The sequence below is a fragment of the Odocoileus virginianus genome, chromosome 29, assembly GCF_023699985.2.
Source record: "Odocoileus virginianus isolate 20LAN1187 ecotype Illinois chromosome 29, Ovbor_1.2, whole genome shotgun sequence".
Lineage (NCBI taxonomy): Eukaryota > Metazoa > Chordata > Mammalia > Artiodactyla > Cervidae > Odocoileus > Odocoileus virginianus.
The window spans coordinates 1,282,879-1,298,632 of NC_069702.1; the positions used below are offsets into that span (position 1 = coordinate 1,282,879).

General features: G+C 41.4%; 1 pseudogene; it reads left to right on the top strand.

Annotated features, from left to right (window-relative positions):
* Positions 1 to 617: 617 nt before the first annotated feature.
* LOC110135215 (poly(A) polymerase alpha-like) lies at positions 618 to 1,761 on the top strand (annotated as a pseudogene).
* The last annotated feature ends 13,993 nt before the right edge of the window (positions 1,762 to 15,754 follow it).

Consider the following 15,754-nt stretch of genomic DNA (forward strand, 5'->3'; position numbering starts at 1 on the left):
AAGCAATACAAGCTGCCTTTGACTCCAGAACTGACTGGGGTGAACAAAAGTACCAGTTGAAACTGTCTGATCCTTTGTCAAGGAAAGAGAATTCTCACTCACAGTTCTGGAAGGCAACCTGGCCAATGGATCAGGAGCCTGAAATCTTTCCATACTTTTTGACTCATTAGTCCTACTCTGAAGAATCTCCCCCACAAAGATAATGCGATACGGTTATTTGCAATTTTCAGAATTGCAAAATAGCTCAAAGACAGTGGAAGGTTAGAGAAGAATAACTTGGAAGGGTGTGCTCTAGACAATGCATAGCTTCGAGGCACAGATTTTTCCTTACCTTAGCAAGAAAACAAAAACTATTTATTTATACTTATTATAAATAATTCCTCCAAAACCAATGCATATTAAAAATACTTTTAGAGAGGAGGAAGGGGAAGGAGGAGAAGCGCTTAAAGAGGCAGAAGTGGGTGCGGGAGTGGGGTAGGACCCAGGGCTAAGGCAGGGCCCCCCACCCCCTGCCTCCCTCTGGCCTTAGTGGATCGTGCCCAGGGCGGCAGCTGTGGCAGTTGCGGGAGGGGGCTGGGGGCTGAGGAAGTGACTAGGTGGTACCAGCTCAGGAGATGATGCCGTTTCCAGTTACAACACAGGGATCTCAGCAAGCACAGTCGCCACAGAAGCACTAAGGCATTGCTTCTCCAATCAGCTTCAGTCATTTCAGTCGCTCAGTCGTGTCCAACTGTTTGCGACCTCATGGACTGCAACACGCCAGGCCTCCCTGTCCATCACCAACTCCCGGAGCTTACTCAGACTCATGTCCATCGCATCGGTGATGCCATCCAACCATCTCATCCTCTGTCTCCCCCTTTTCCTCCTGCCTTCAATCTTTCCCAGCATCAGGGTCTTTTCCAATGAGTCAGCTCTTGGCATCAGGTGGCCAAGGTACTGGAGTTTCAGCTTCAGCATCAGTCCTTCCAATGAATATTCAGGACTGACTTAGCAGCACCCAAGAAGACTGACTGCCTCCTTACACAGAAGCTAGTTGAGACTCTGAAGCCCTTTGGGGTTTTTGAAGAGGAAGAGGCACTGCAGGGCAGGATTTTAATTTGGGGGAAATTAAATAACCTGGTAAAAGAGTGGATATGAGAAATCAGGGAAAGCAAGACTCTTCCACCATCTGTAAATGAAAATGTTGGTGGGAAAATTTTTACATGTGTATCTTATAGATTAGGAGTATATACAGAAGGTGCCGATATTGATGCATTGTGTGTTGCACCAAGACTTGTTGATTGAAGTGATTTTTTCACTTCATTCTATGATAAGTTGAAATTACAGGAAGAAGTAAAAGATTTAAGAGCTGTGGAAGAGGCATTTGTACCAGTTATCAAACTGTGTTTTGATAGTATAGAGATTGATATTTTGTTTACAAGATTAGCACTGCAGACTATTCCAGAAGACTTGGATTTAAGAGATGATTGTCTGCTTAAAAACTTAGATATAAGATGTATAATAAGTCTTAAAGGTTGCAGGATAACCAATAAAATTTTACACCTAGTACCAAACATTGACTCTGGATTAACCCTGAAGGCTAACAAACTGTGGGCCAAATGCCACAATATCTATTCCAATATATTGGGTTTTCTTGGTGATATTTCCTGGGCTATCCAAGTAGCAAGAACTTGCCAGCTTTATCCAAATGCATTAGCATCAACTCTTGTACATAAATATTTCTTGGTATTTTCCAAATGGTATGTGTTTAGATTATATTAAAATAAAATTGATTGTAGACCCTGGAAAAAAATTCTAGCAGAAAATAGTCCTTCATGAGAAGAAAAAATATATACATGTATAAACACATACATATGTATGTGTATGGGATTGAGGGTTGTTTTACTTTTCTGTAATTAAAAAATAATTTCCTTAATGAAAATGTATTATTTTCTTTTTAAAATCATTTTATTTAAATATATTTGACACATAGAAATAAATTGTATACATTTAAAGTGTACCACTTGATGTTTTTGTGGATATGTATACATTGTGATGGAAAAGGAAATGGCAGCCCACTCCAGTATTCTTGCCTGGAGAGTCCCATGGACAGGGGGCCAGGCGGACTACAGTCCACGGGATGGCAAAGAGTCAGACACGACTGAACTGCTAAACAACAACAACGTACATAGTGAAGGCTTCCCAGATGACTCAGTGGTAAAGAACCCACCTACCTATGCAGGAGATGCAGGCGACGAGGGTTCGATCCCTTGGCTGGGAAGATACCCTGGAGAAGAAAATGGCAACGCACTTCAGTATTCTTGCCTAGAAAATCTCATGGACAGAGGAGCCTGGAGAGCTGGTCTGTCGGGTTGCAAAGAGTCAGACACAACTTAGCAACTGAGAATGCACTTACTTTGTGAAAGGATCTCCACAGCCAACCTAAATAATTCATCCACCACCTCTACATTGTTATCCTCTTGTGTGTATTCAGAAGATTTAATCTGAGATCTATTCTCTTGGAAAATTTCAATTATTCACCAGTATCACAATTAACAGGCTGTACATAAAATCTTCAGAAAATATTTACCCCATCTAACTGAAACTTTGTACCCTTTGCCCAGTATCTTTCAGTTTCTCCCATACCCCATACCCTGGTACAATCTGATTTGATGACTTTGACTCTTTTAGAATCCACATATATGTGAGCTCGTGCAGTATTTGTCCTTCCATGTCCAACATTTCACTTAGCATAATGTTTTCTTAAGAAAATTAATTTTGGAGTTTTATTTCATGGGAGAAATTCTTTCTCCAAACCCCACTTCTTCCATGAAATGTTCCTTGATTAATTAATTGAAAGGATTAATGTCATCCTTTTCCCTTCAGATGTTTCTGCTGATTCCACATCTCCACACTTTCACATTGGTTTTCGTTTGTTTGTGGATATTCTCTCTGTGTTTCAGGACTGCCCTTCCAATTAAATAGATTGAAAGCTCTCCAAGAGAAAGAATCTGTCCTCAGTTCCCTCTGTATTTTGCTATCTATAAAGCTACAATTTATTTCTTGAGTAAGTGTACTGATTAGATTTTACTAGGTCAGCATTTCTCAAATTGTGAGCCATGAGTCTCTAGTTCTTGGAGGTAGTCCACAAATGAAGAGATTCCTAGACAAATAACTTTGGGAACACTGGACATTTTGCATATTAGCATATTAAAGTCTCTGAAAAGGCCTGCAGTAAATGAACCTGCTTAACTTTAATTCAACACTTCTCAAACATATTTGATATGAATACTCTTTTTTAAAGAAAAAATAGTACCTATTGACACTGGGGATTTTCTGGGATACTTTGTGGGAAATACATTATTAATTCGCAGAAGACAGGGATAAATATTATATCTTATTCATCTTTGTATTTGGCTTTGCATATTGTCTGACACATAGTATTGGACTATGTGTTCAAAAATAAATATTTTTGTGTGAGTGAATAAGTGCCTGAAGGTGAGCTTCTGTGAACCAGGGTGATGTGTGTTAAGCAACTGTAGGCTAAGAGCAGACTGATCAGGTTTTAAGATATCTTCAAAAGTTTTTTTAACCTGAGTCCACGTGGAGCTGGTCAATAGAAAAATTTATGAAAATATCCCAATCCCAGGATGAAGACTAAATCAGACCTGGAAGATTTGCTAAGGATATGTAGTTTAGACACCAGAAACTATGTATGCACAGAATATCCAGACTACAATTAGTTCATGAGGTCACTTAGACCAATTCTTCTTAAACTTTCTCATTGACATACTTCTATTGGCCAAGGATTCTGACACATGCTCTAAGGGAGGTCTGTTCTACGGGAGATATCTAACTAGCCAAATAAAAGCAAGAAATTTTTGGAATTTGGAATTTTATCTTGAAATTTAAATGTCAGTTTTACAAATAAAGAAGATGTGGAATATATATATGTATTATATATATATATATATATACATATATATATGATGTTTGTTTTAATATAAAAGTAATGCTTTACATTTTTAGCTGAGTGGTATAATACTGCCATTCAAGATGCAAGGACTTATTCACATTGTCTTATTTAACATGGGAGAAAACTCTTATCCAGAGAGAGAAAGTGACTTGTTCAAGACAACATAGGGAATGTTTGGCAATCTGGGGTTGAACCCCAGGTCTATTAAATGTCACTTCCTGCTATTGCCCAACTAGACAAGCCCTTCCATCCCAGACTATACCCACACAATATCATTTGATCTAGTAATTCCACTTCTAAGAATCAATCCTAAAGAAATAGAGATGCAAGGAAAAACCTAAAGACGTTCAGTTCAGTCACTCAGTCATGTCCAACTCTTTGCGACCCCATGGACTGCAGCACTCCAGGCTTCCCTGTCTATCACCAACACGTGGAGTTTGCTCAAACTCATGTCCATTGAGTTGGTGATGCCATCCAACCATCTCATCCTCTGTCGTCCCCTTCTCCTCCTGCCTTCAATCTTTCCCAGCATCAGGGTCTTTTCATATGAGTCAATTCTTCACATCAGGTGGCCAAAGTATTAGAGTTTCAGCTTTATTATCAGTCCTTCCGATGAACACCCAGGACTGATCTCCTTTAGGATGGACTGGTTGGATCTCCTTGCTGTCCAAGGGACTCTCAAGAGTCTTCTCCAACAACACAGTTCAAAAGCATCAACTCTTTGGCACTCAGCCTTCTTTATAGTCCAACTCTCACATCTATACCTGACCACTGGAAAAACCGTAGCTTTGACTAGACAGGCCTTTGTTGGCAAAGTAATGTCTCTGTTTTTTAATATTAGCATTAGAAACTACCTAAATCTTTAATAATGGAAAGATTGCTAACAAAATACATATGACAGGATATTTTGTATTGTGTGTGTGTGTGTGTGCACTCAGTCATGTCTGACTCTGCAATCCCACGGACTGTAGCCCACCAGGCTCCCCTGTCCATGGGATTTCCCATGCAAGAATACTGAAGTGGGTTGCCATTTCCTTCTCCAGGGGAGCTGCCCAACCCAGGGATTGAAGCCGAGTCTCTCACATCTCCTGCATTGGCAGGTGGATTTTTTGCCAACTGTGTAGCTATTAAAAGCGATGCTTATGGGGAACTCTGCTCAATGTTATGTGGCAGCCTGGATGGGAAGCGAGTTCAGGGGAAAAAGGAAACATATATATGTATGGCGGGGAGTCCTTTTACTGTCCACCTGAAACTATTACAACATTGTTAATTGGCTATATACCAATATAAAATTTAAAGTTTTCTTTAAAAAGTGATGCTTATGAAGAATTATGTATAGTATTATAGTATTAAAATATATAGTATACTGTGTATAGTATATAGTATTTAAAAAGGAAGGAAAATCAAGATTTCCTACTCTGTAAAAGTTATTATATAGAACATCTATTAATATTATTAATTATTTTCTCTCAAATGCAATATTTTAAAACACTGAGTTGTCATCTTTAGGAAGTAGGGTAATGGATGATTCAATTTTTTCTTTATACTTTTCCATGTCTTTCAAATTTTATGCAATAAATACAAAGTTAGGACTAAGCAGAGCATGGAGCTTCCCAGGCGGCACATTGGTGAAGAACCCACCTGTCAGTGGAGGAGACGCAGGAGACCTGGGCTCAGTCCCTGGGTCAGGAAGGTCCCCTGGAGAAGGAAATGGCAACCCACTCCAGTGTTCTTGCCTGGAAACTTCCATGGACAGAGGAACCTGGTGGGCTACAGTCCATGGGGTCACAAACAGTCAGACATGATTGAGCAACTGAGTATGCACACACAAGCAAAGCAAGATTTTAAAATACATTTGTAATTAAAAAAAAATTCATGGGAAGACAAACACAGTACTTGGCTGTTTTAGCCATGTGATGCTGAATTCCCTTCTAAGTCCTGCTTTCTCTGACTACCTATTGGGCCTGAGTTGCATCTATTTTCACCCAGGGGCTCCAAGTATGCTAGTAAAGGCTGGGTAGCTGAAAGGGTGCTGCTCAGAAAGACAGTGCATGCCTGATCTTCTCATGAACCTTGGAGGAAAACCCCTCATGTGGCCGGCTTTAGCCTGATCCTTCCGTATCCGCTCTCTTTCCTGTCCTGCTTGCACTCTAGAAAAAGCTGGTGTATTGGTGGTGCCTCACCTTTGGTGTCCTGGGTGGGTCTTGCCCATTAGCATCTGTCAGTGAGGAAGCATCTTCGACCCAGGAGGCTGCAAACCCAGGGACGGTTTCCTATACAAACAAATGAAACTGGACTCCTGTTTCCAGAGGGGAGAAACACAGTGTCCTGCAAGGCAAGTGTATTGAAATAAAACATGATGACACCACAATATTCCAGCACACTGGTTATCAAATCTGAGCACACTTGACAATCAACTGGAAGGGCGGTGGAAATACCGATTGATGGGCCCACACTCAGTAGATGGGGGAGAGGTCTGGGGAGCAGAGTTTGAATTTCTGCCCAGATGCTGCTGCTGCTGCTGCTGCTGGTCTGGGGGGCGCCATGCTTCAGAAGTCACTGCTCTGGCAGAATCACAGACCTGGTGAACACAAGGAACAGGAAGGTGCCTATGACCTTGGGACCCATGTGTGGCTTTTAGCAGAGGAAGCTTTGGACTCACGTGCTTCTTTCCTTTCTTTAGCCTAATTATTCTCTCTGTATTTCCCTATTTCTACGACGTTCATTCACTCATCCAAAAATTTAAAGACTAACCATAATACAGTAAAGATACAGCAATAAACAAGTCAGACAAAATCTAACCTGAGGGAGCTTCTACCCCAATAGAAATAGTTTGCATTAAACAGTTGTGATGAGCCTTTCCAGTATCATTAAAAAATGTCCAATTCTACTATAAAAGATGTGAAACTCATGACATGTATTAGGCATAGATAATGAGTAAGCAAATACCTTGTAAGACATAGTCAGAATTCATAAGATATATTGAATAAATATGTTAATAAGTAGAGCAAGCACTTCAGTGTTGAATATCAAACGGATGGAAGGACTAAGAGAAACCTAATACTCATGAGGTGCCAAATATTCCTGAAACACTAAACAGACACAAGCCATGTGAAGCCTTTAATTTTCATAGAGTTTTAATTTGGCCACCCACTGGTGAGACCCTCTCTGTTCTCATGTGTCCTCTGCCCACAAAACACAAGTATACTCCAAAGGCGCTCATCAGGGTGATTGACAGGTTACCACTGTGGCCAAGGGGACTTGTTCCTACATCTGTCCTATTGAGCAAGTCTGTATTTTGGCCCCAAGTACAGGCCGACCTCCAAGATGTTGTGGATTCAGTTCCAGACCACTGCAATAAAGTGAATATCAGAATAAATTGAGTCCCAGTGTGTTTACACTATACTGTGGTCTACTAAGTGTACAAGAGCATTATGTCTAAAAAAACAACATACATACCTTTATTTAAATACACTTTATTGCTAAAAAATGTTGACCATCATTTGAGCCTTCAGTGAGTCATGTTCTTTTGCTGGTGGAGGGTCTTACCTTGACATTGATGGCTGCTGACTGATCAGGGTGGCGGCTGCTAAAGGTCGAGGTGGCTGTGGCAATTTCTTAAAGTGAAACAGAAATGAAGTTCGCCACATTGATTGACACTTCCTTGCACAAACAATTTCTCTGTGGCATGAAATGCTCTTTGAAAGCGTTTTATCCACAGTAGAACTTCTTTCAGAATTGGAATCAATCCTCTCAAACCATGCCACTGCTTTGTCAGCTAAACTTAAGCAATAGCCTAAATCTCTTGTCATTTTGACAATCTTCACAAAAACATCTTCACCAGGAATAGGTTCTGTCTCAAGAAACCACTTTCTGTGCTCATTCATAATCAACGCCTTATCCATTAAGATTTTATCATGAAATCTGCAGCAATGCAGTCATATCTTCAGGCTTCATTTCAAAGTCTAGTTCTCTTGCCATTTCCACCACATGCAGTTACTTCCTCCACTAAAGTCTTGAACCCTAAACAGTCATGAGGGTTGAAATCAACTTTTTCAAATTCTTATTAGTGTTAATTATTTTTACCTCTTCCCATAGATCTTCAGTGGCACTCTGGTAAAGAATCCATCCTGCAGGAGATGCAGGAGATGTGGGTTTGATACCTGGGTCAGGGAAGATCCCCTGGAGAAGGAAATGACAATCCACTCTAGTGTTCTTGCCTGAAGGATCCCATGGACAGAAGAGTCTGGCCAGCTACAGTCCACGGAGTCACAAAGTCAGACACAACTGAAGCGACTTAGCATGCACACACACATAAATCACAAATGTCCTTAACAGCATCTAGAATAGTGAATCCTTTCCGGAAGGTTTTTAATTGATTTTACCTAAAACCACCAGAGGAATCACTTTCTATGGCAGCTGTAGTCTTATAAAATGTATTTCTTAAACAATAGACTTGAAAGTTAAAATGACTTGATCCATGAGCAGCAGAATGGATATTGTGTTGGCAGGCATGAAAACATCATTAATCTCATCGTAAATCTCCATCAGAGCTCTTGGCTGACCAGGTGCATTGTCAGTGAGCAGTAATATTTTGAAAGGATCTTTTTTTTCTCAGCCAAAGTTCTCAACAGATGTGCTGTCATCCAGGCTTTGTTGTTTCATCTATGTATTACAGACAGAGTAGATTTAGCATAATTCTTAAGGGCTCTAGGATTTTCCAAACAGTAAATGAGCATTGGCTTCAACTTCAAGTCACCAGCTGCATTAGCTTTTACAAGAGTCGGCCTGTCTCTCTCCCTCTTCTATCAAATATTGTGAAATTACCATTTTTGATTTAACATTTCTAAATTACTTGAAAGACATGTGTACAAAGACACACACACACACACTTCCTTCTCAGTTTTCTCATTGCTAACATATGTGAATGTGCTCAGTCGTGTCTGACTCTGTGTGACTCCAGAGACTGAAGCCCACCAGGTTCCCCTGTCCATGGAATTTTCCAGGCAAAAATACTAGAGTGGGTTGCTATTCCCTTCTCAAGGGGATCTTCCCAACCCAGGGATCAAATCTTTACCTCTTGCATCTCCTGCACTGGCAGGAGAATTCTTTACCACTATGCTACTTGGGAAGCCGCTTGCTGAAATATGCATTCATGTATTTATATATTGTATTCAGTGTATGTCAAAACCATGATAAACTGGGTTCTTTAAGTCTAGACAAGGAACATTTGCTAAGAAATTCATAGCATAAAGTTTTACAAATATTACTTCAAAACTTTACAAGCATGGCTTTTAATTGTAGTTATTAGGACTTTGAAACTCTGAAGCCAAGCATTGACTTCTCCTCTTCAGCTATGAAAGCCGTTAATGATGTCTTCCTACATCAGGCTGTTTTGTCCACACTGAAAATTTGGTGTTTTGTGGAGCCACCTTCATTAACGATCTAAGCTAAATCTTCTATATCTAGAAGAGATAACTTACTGTGCTCTCTACATCAGCACTTGCTGCTTCACCTTGCACTTTTGTTACAGAGACAGCTTTTTTCCTTAAACTCATGAACCAACCTCTGTTAGCTTCAAACTTTTCATCTGCACCTATCTGGCAGACTTGATATGAAAATCAAGAATGAATGATGTTTGGGGCATAATCTGGCATAGATGATGTTCCCACGAAGGCTATTATTCCTACCCATCTACTCCCTATGAGACATTACTGCATTTTAACAAACAATGCAAAATCTTTTAAAAGGCGCCTCCAATTTCTCTTAAAGGATTCTCTTTCCTACCCTCCAGCACTAAGTTACATTGCCAAGTTATGTCACCTAATGGGCCTGGATCTTGTCACGTCTTTATTTCTATTTCTTTCCCAAAAGCCTGGGGTCTCCCTCACTTTTTATTTATTTTAACAAAGAGCTTGGGTATAATTAATATCCAACTCATAAAATAAAGACCATGCCTGGGTTTCATCCACTGACACCAACGTTTTGTCCTAGTCTCATCTACCATCACTTAATGACAAACAACACATATTTTCTTCTATATAGTCAATGTTTTTGAAGTCCTCCACCAACCCCTCCTCTAAAGATGAGCCCCCCTTCTCACTCACTTGGAAATCATGGAAACTCCCTTCCTGTTTGAAGTTTTCTATAGCTCTGACATCCATGAACTCCACGGAGCAGCTGTCTGGTTTGGGACAGGAAAAGCTGGAGCACATTTAGCAAGGTTTTGTTTTGTTTTTCAAAATGCAGCCTTCAGGGTTCTCTCTGCTTCTTGGACCAAGGAACTAAGCTGTTGAGCCCGGCTGAAAGCAGCAGTTTGTAGGACCAGCTGAAAGTTATTTCGCCATGAAGCCAACCTTGGAAGGCCTGGAAAACTCCATATGGACGGCAGCCTTAGTCTCCAGGAAGCACCCAGCTCATTCTCCTCTCTCAGTTTGCCTGCTATATAATTACAGCATGTGTGCTTGAAAGGCAATTGCATAGAAAAGATGCCTTGCTCTGCGTTTTCTTTCTTTTTCTGTTAACCTTTATGTTACGTTAACAGATAATCCACAGAGACGCAACTTAATATTTATTCCATCTGTGTATTCTCTGTCCATTTAGGATGAGAGACAGCTAAGCATGTCCTGTGCCAAGAAGGACTCAAGAAGTCAAATGGCACTGTTAACCCTCAAGAGGCCAATGCACGGGAAACGTGTCTGCCTTCCCCTGTGCTGGGGAGGCCTCCACAACACTGAGTCCTCTTTCATTCTCCAGCTCTCCCGTCTCGCTCCCCAGACACTGACCCGTCTCCCAGCCCCAAATCCAAAGTCCTCACACAAGTAGATACCAGATTTGCCATTTTGTCAAACCTAGAGACAAATTTGGACTCTCTCTTGGTTCAACCCATGTGGAAGACACGCTGCTTAGACTCTAACCTGATCCCAAGGGAGATGTGGAGCCCACGAATTTCTTTAGAGTAAGAACCTGCTGTCACCTTTCACCACTTAATAGAAAAGCAAGGAAATTTCAGTCTTCTTTTGCTACAGAAGCTGAAGAATTAAGTCCATGCTGTGCAACAGAAATATTATACAAGCCCCAAATGCTTGCTGTCCTTGTATACTTAATCGCTCAGTCATGTCTGACTCTTTGTGACCCCAAGGACTATAGTGCACCAGGCTCCAAATGTAATTTACAATGATCTAGAAGCCATGTTAAAAAAAATTGAAGAGATGAGTAAAATTAATGGTAATAATACATTTTAGTGAACCAAATAGATCCCCCAAACTATTGATTCAACCTGCAATCAATATAAACAATTATTGATGAAAAAGTGCTCTCTGTCATACTAAGTCTGCAAAACCTGGTGTGCATTAACTACCTAGCATGCTGTTACTCAGTCATGTCTGACTCTTTGTGGCCCCATGGACTGTAGCCTGCCAGGATTCTCTGTCTGTGGAATTTTCCAGGCAAGAATACTGGAGTGGTTGCCACTTCCCACTCCAGGGGATCTTTCCAACCCAGGAATCAAACCTAAGCCTTTTGCCTCTCCAGCATTGGCAGGCAGATTCTTTACCACTTGCGCCACCTGGGAAGCCCCATTTTACACTGGGTCACATTTCAGTTTGGGCAATCCGCATGTCAAAGGCCCAGTTGCACATGTGACCAGTTGCTGCCATATTGAACAATGCAGGTTCCAGACGAAGTGGTTGGGGGAAACAGAACATCTGAGTGAGAAAGTGAGTGGAAACAGTGCCCTCTTTCATATCTTGGGGAATTCCCTCCTCTGGAAAAGAATATTCAATATATCCTAACCTCCTTGGGATGAGATCGGCCTGATCTGTAGGAAGGAAGTTTCCTTCTTCATCTGTCTTCTCTTTCCCAGAAGTGTTCCTCCCATTCCCTGTGCCCCCCAGGGTTTTCTTAAAATGCAGATTCTGATTCAATAGACCTAGAGTTTTGCATTCTAACAAGCTCCCTGGTGACCTACTTGCTCTTCTTTGGGTCCCACTTTGAATAGCAAATTTCTGAAGGCTGCTGCCCTTCCGAGTCATGTGTGTGATTAAAGGAAGGTGGCATGTACTGAGGTGGGAAGAACATGAACTTGGAGTCAGATTGCTGAGATCTGGTGCTTTGGTTCACCGCTTAGCTGTGAGGGGTGGGCAGGCTGCTTACCCTCTCTAAGCCTGTCCCCTCCTCTACAAAAACACAGGCAGTGACAAGGCTACCATGTTGAATGGTGCCGGCATGAAAGGGAATAATCAGCCAGGGTCAGAGATTTTAGCTTTAGGATGTGAAAGTACAATCTTATATTGAGAAAAGAAGGGACTTACCTTTCCTTGATTTCACCAGAAATAGGTGCAATGTAAGCATCACCTCTTTAAGGAAGGCTTCCTTAACCTTCTGATCTGATGTAGATGTAGATGAATTCCTTGTTTCTCAAATGCCTGTATCTCTCATATAGACTTTATCACATAATACTGTAATTATGCATTTAGTTCTCAGTCTCCCACTGAAACTGAAGTAATTTGAAGGCAGCAAGGACAGTCTCATTCCAGTGCTTTCTGATTGCTGGAGGATTGATGCTGGTTTAGCTGAATATAGTTCCTTGAGGAATTTGTTTAAAATATAGATTTATAGGCTCCATCTCTAGAGTTGGTTTCAGTGAGTCTCCTTTGGATCAAGACATCTGTATATTTTCAAAGCTTATCAATTTTCTGCCTGCCAGCCAGGTTTGGGAACTGCTGGATTCTTCCCCTTTGTATCATCAGTTCAGTTCAGTAGCTCAGTTGTGTCCTCCTTGTCCATCACCAACTCCTGGAATCCACCCAAACTCATGTCCATTGAGTCAGTGATGCCATCCAACCACCTCATCCTCTGTCGTCCCCATCACCTCCTGTCCTCAATCTTTCCCAGCATCAGGGTCTTTTCAAATGACTCAGCTCTTTGCATCAGGTGGCCAAAGTATTCGAGTTTCAGCTTCAACATCAGTCCTTCCAGTGAACACCCAGGACTGATCTCCTTTAGAATGGACTGGTTGAATTGCCTTGCAGTCCAAGGGACTCTCAAGAGTCTTCTCCAACACCACAGTTCAAAATCATCACTTCTTCGGCGCTCAGCTTTCTTTCTAGTCCAACTCTCACATCCATACATGACTACTGGAAAAACCATAGCCTTGACTAGATGGACTTTGTTGACAAAGTAATGTCTCTGCTTTTTAATATGCTGTCTAGGTTGGTCATAACTTTCCTTCCGAGGAGTAAGCATCTTTTAATTTCATGGCTGCAATCACCATCTGCAGTGATTTTGGAGCCCCAAAAAATAAAGTCAGCCACTGTTTCCCCATCTATTTGCCATGAAGTAATGGGACTGGATGCCACGATCTTAGTTTTCTGAATGTTGAGCTTTAAGCCAACTTTTTCACTCTCTTCTTTCACTTTCATCAAGAGGCTCTTTAGTTTTTCTTCATTTTCTTCCATAAGGGTGGTGTCATCTGCATATCTGAGGTTATTAATATTTCTCCCAGCAATCTTGATTCCAGCTTGTGCTTCCTCCAGCCCAGTGTTTCCCATGATGTACTCTGCATAGAAGCTAAATAAGCAGGGTGACAATATACAGCCTTGACATACTCCTTTTCCTATTTGGAACCAGTCTGTTGCTCCATGTCCAGTTCTAACTGTTGCTTCTTGACCTGCATACAGGTTTCTTAAGAGGCAGGTCAGGTGGTCTGGTATTCCGGTCTCTTTCAGAATTTTCCACAGTTTATTGTGATCCACACAGTCGAAGGCTTTGGCATAGTCAATAAAGCAGAAATAGATGTTTTTCTGGAACTCTCTTGCATTTTTGATGATCCAGAGGATGTTGGCAATTTGATCTCTGGTTCCTCTGCCTTTTCTAAAACCAGCTTGAACATCTGGAAGTTCATGGTTCATGTACTGCTGAAGCCTGACTTGGAGAATTTTGAGCATTACTTTACTAGCATGTGAGATGAGTGCAATTGTGCAGTAGTTTGAGCATTTTTGGCATTGCCTTTGCTTGGGATTGGAATGAAAACTGACCTTTTCTGGTCCTGTGGCAACTGCTGAGTTTTCCAAATTTGCTGGCATATTGAGTGCAGCACTTTCACAGCATTATCTTTTAGGATTTGAAATAGCTCAACTGGAATTCCATCACCTCCACTAGCTTTGTTCGTAGTGATGCTTCCTAAGGCCCACTTGACTTCACATTCCAGGATGTCTGTCTCTAGGTGAGTGATCACACCATTGTGATTATCTGGCTCGTGAAGATCTTTTCTGTGTAGTTCTTCTGTGTATTCTTGCCACCTTTTCTTAATATCCTCTGCTTCTGTTGGGTCCATACTATTTCTGTCCTTTATTGTGCCCATTTTTGCATGAAATGTTCCCTTGGTATCTCTAATTTTCTTGAAGAGATCTCTAGTCTTTCCCATTCTATTGTTTTCCTCTGTTTCTTTGCATTGATTGCTGAGGAAGGCTTTCTTATCTCTCCTTGCTATTCTTTGGAACTCTGTATTCAGATGCTTATCTTTCCTTTTTTCCTTTGCTTTTCACTTCTCTTCTTTCTCAGCTATTTTTAAGGCCTCCTCAGACAACCATTTTGCCATTTTGCATTTCTTTTTGTTGGGGATGGTCTTGATCCCTGTCTCCTGTACAATGTCATGAACCTCCATCCATAATTCATCAAGCACTCTATCAGATCTAGTCCCTTAAATCTATTTCCCACTTCCACTGTATAATCATAAGGGATTTGATTTAGGTCATAACTGTGTGATCTAGTGGTTTTCTCCACTTTCTTCAATTTAAGTCTGAATTTGGCAATAAGGAGTTCATGATCTGAGCAACAGTCAGTTCGTGGTCTTGTTTTTGCTGACTGTCTAGAGTATTTAAGCATTAATACTCTCAATTTCCTACCACATCCCCAACACACAGAAACTGATCACAGCTTGTACCCCTTTTCACTTCTTTCTTTCTGAACGAGGAAGACTTTTATTCCTCTTGTAATTTTGACTCGCTCTTTTGGGATTAATGAAAGCAGTTCAGCTCTCTTTTCCAAAATGACTTAGAGTTTCCCAAATGACTTAGAGTTTTCCAAAATGACTTAGAATGTCGGCATTCACTCTTGCCATCTCCTGTTTGACCACTTCCAATTTGCCTTGATTCGTGGACCTAACATTCCAGGTTCCTGTGCATTATTGCTCTTTATAGCATCGGACCTTGCTTCTGTCACCAGCCACATCCACAACAGGGTGTTGTTTTTGCTTTGGCTCCAACCCTTCATTCTTTCTGGAGTTATTTCTCCACTGATCTCCAGTAGCATATCGGGCACCTACCGACCTGGGGAGTTCCTCTTTCAGTATCCTATCATTTTGCTTTTTCATACTGTTCATGGGGTTCTCAAGGCAAGAATACTGAAGTGGTCTGCCATTTCCTTCTCTAGTGGACCACATTCTGTCAGACGTCACCACCATGACCCATCCATCTTGGGTGGCCCCACACGGCATGGCTTAGTTTCATTGAGTTAGACAGGACTGTGGTCCTTGTGGTCAGATTGGCTAGCTGCCTGTGATTATGTTTCAGTGTTTCTGCCCTCTGATGCCCTCTGGCAACACCTACCATCTTACTTGGGTTTCTCTTACCTTGGACGTGGGGTATCTCTTCATGGCTGCTCCAGCAAAGCGCAGCTGCTGCTCCTTACCTTGGACGAGAGGTATCTCCTCACGGCCACCACTCCCGACCTTGGACGTGGGGTATCTCCTCTCTGCCATCACTCCTGATCTTGGATGTGGGGTAGCTCCTCTCTGCC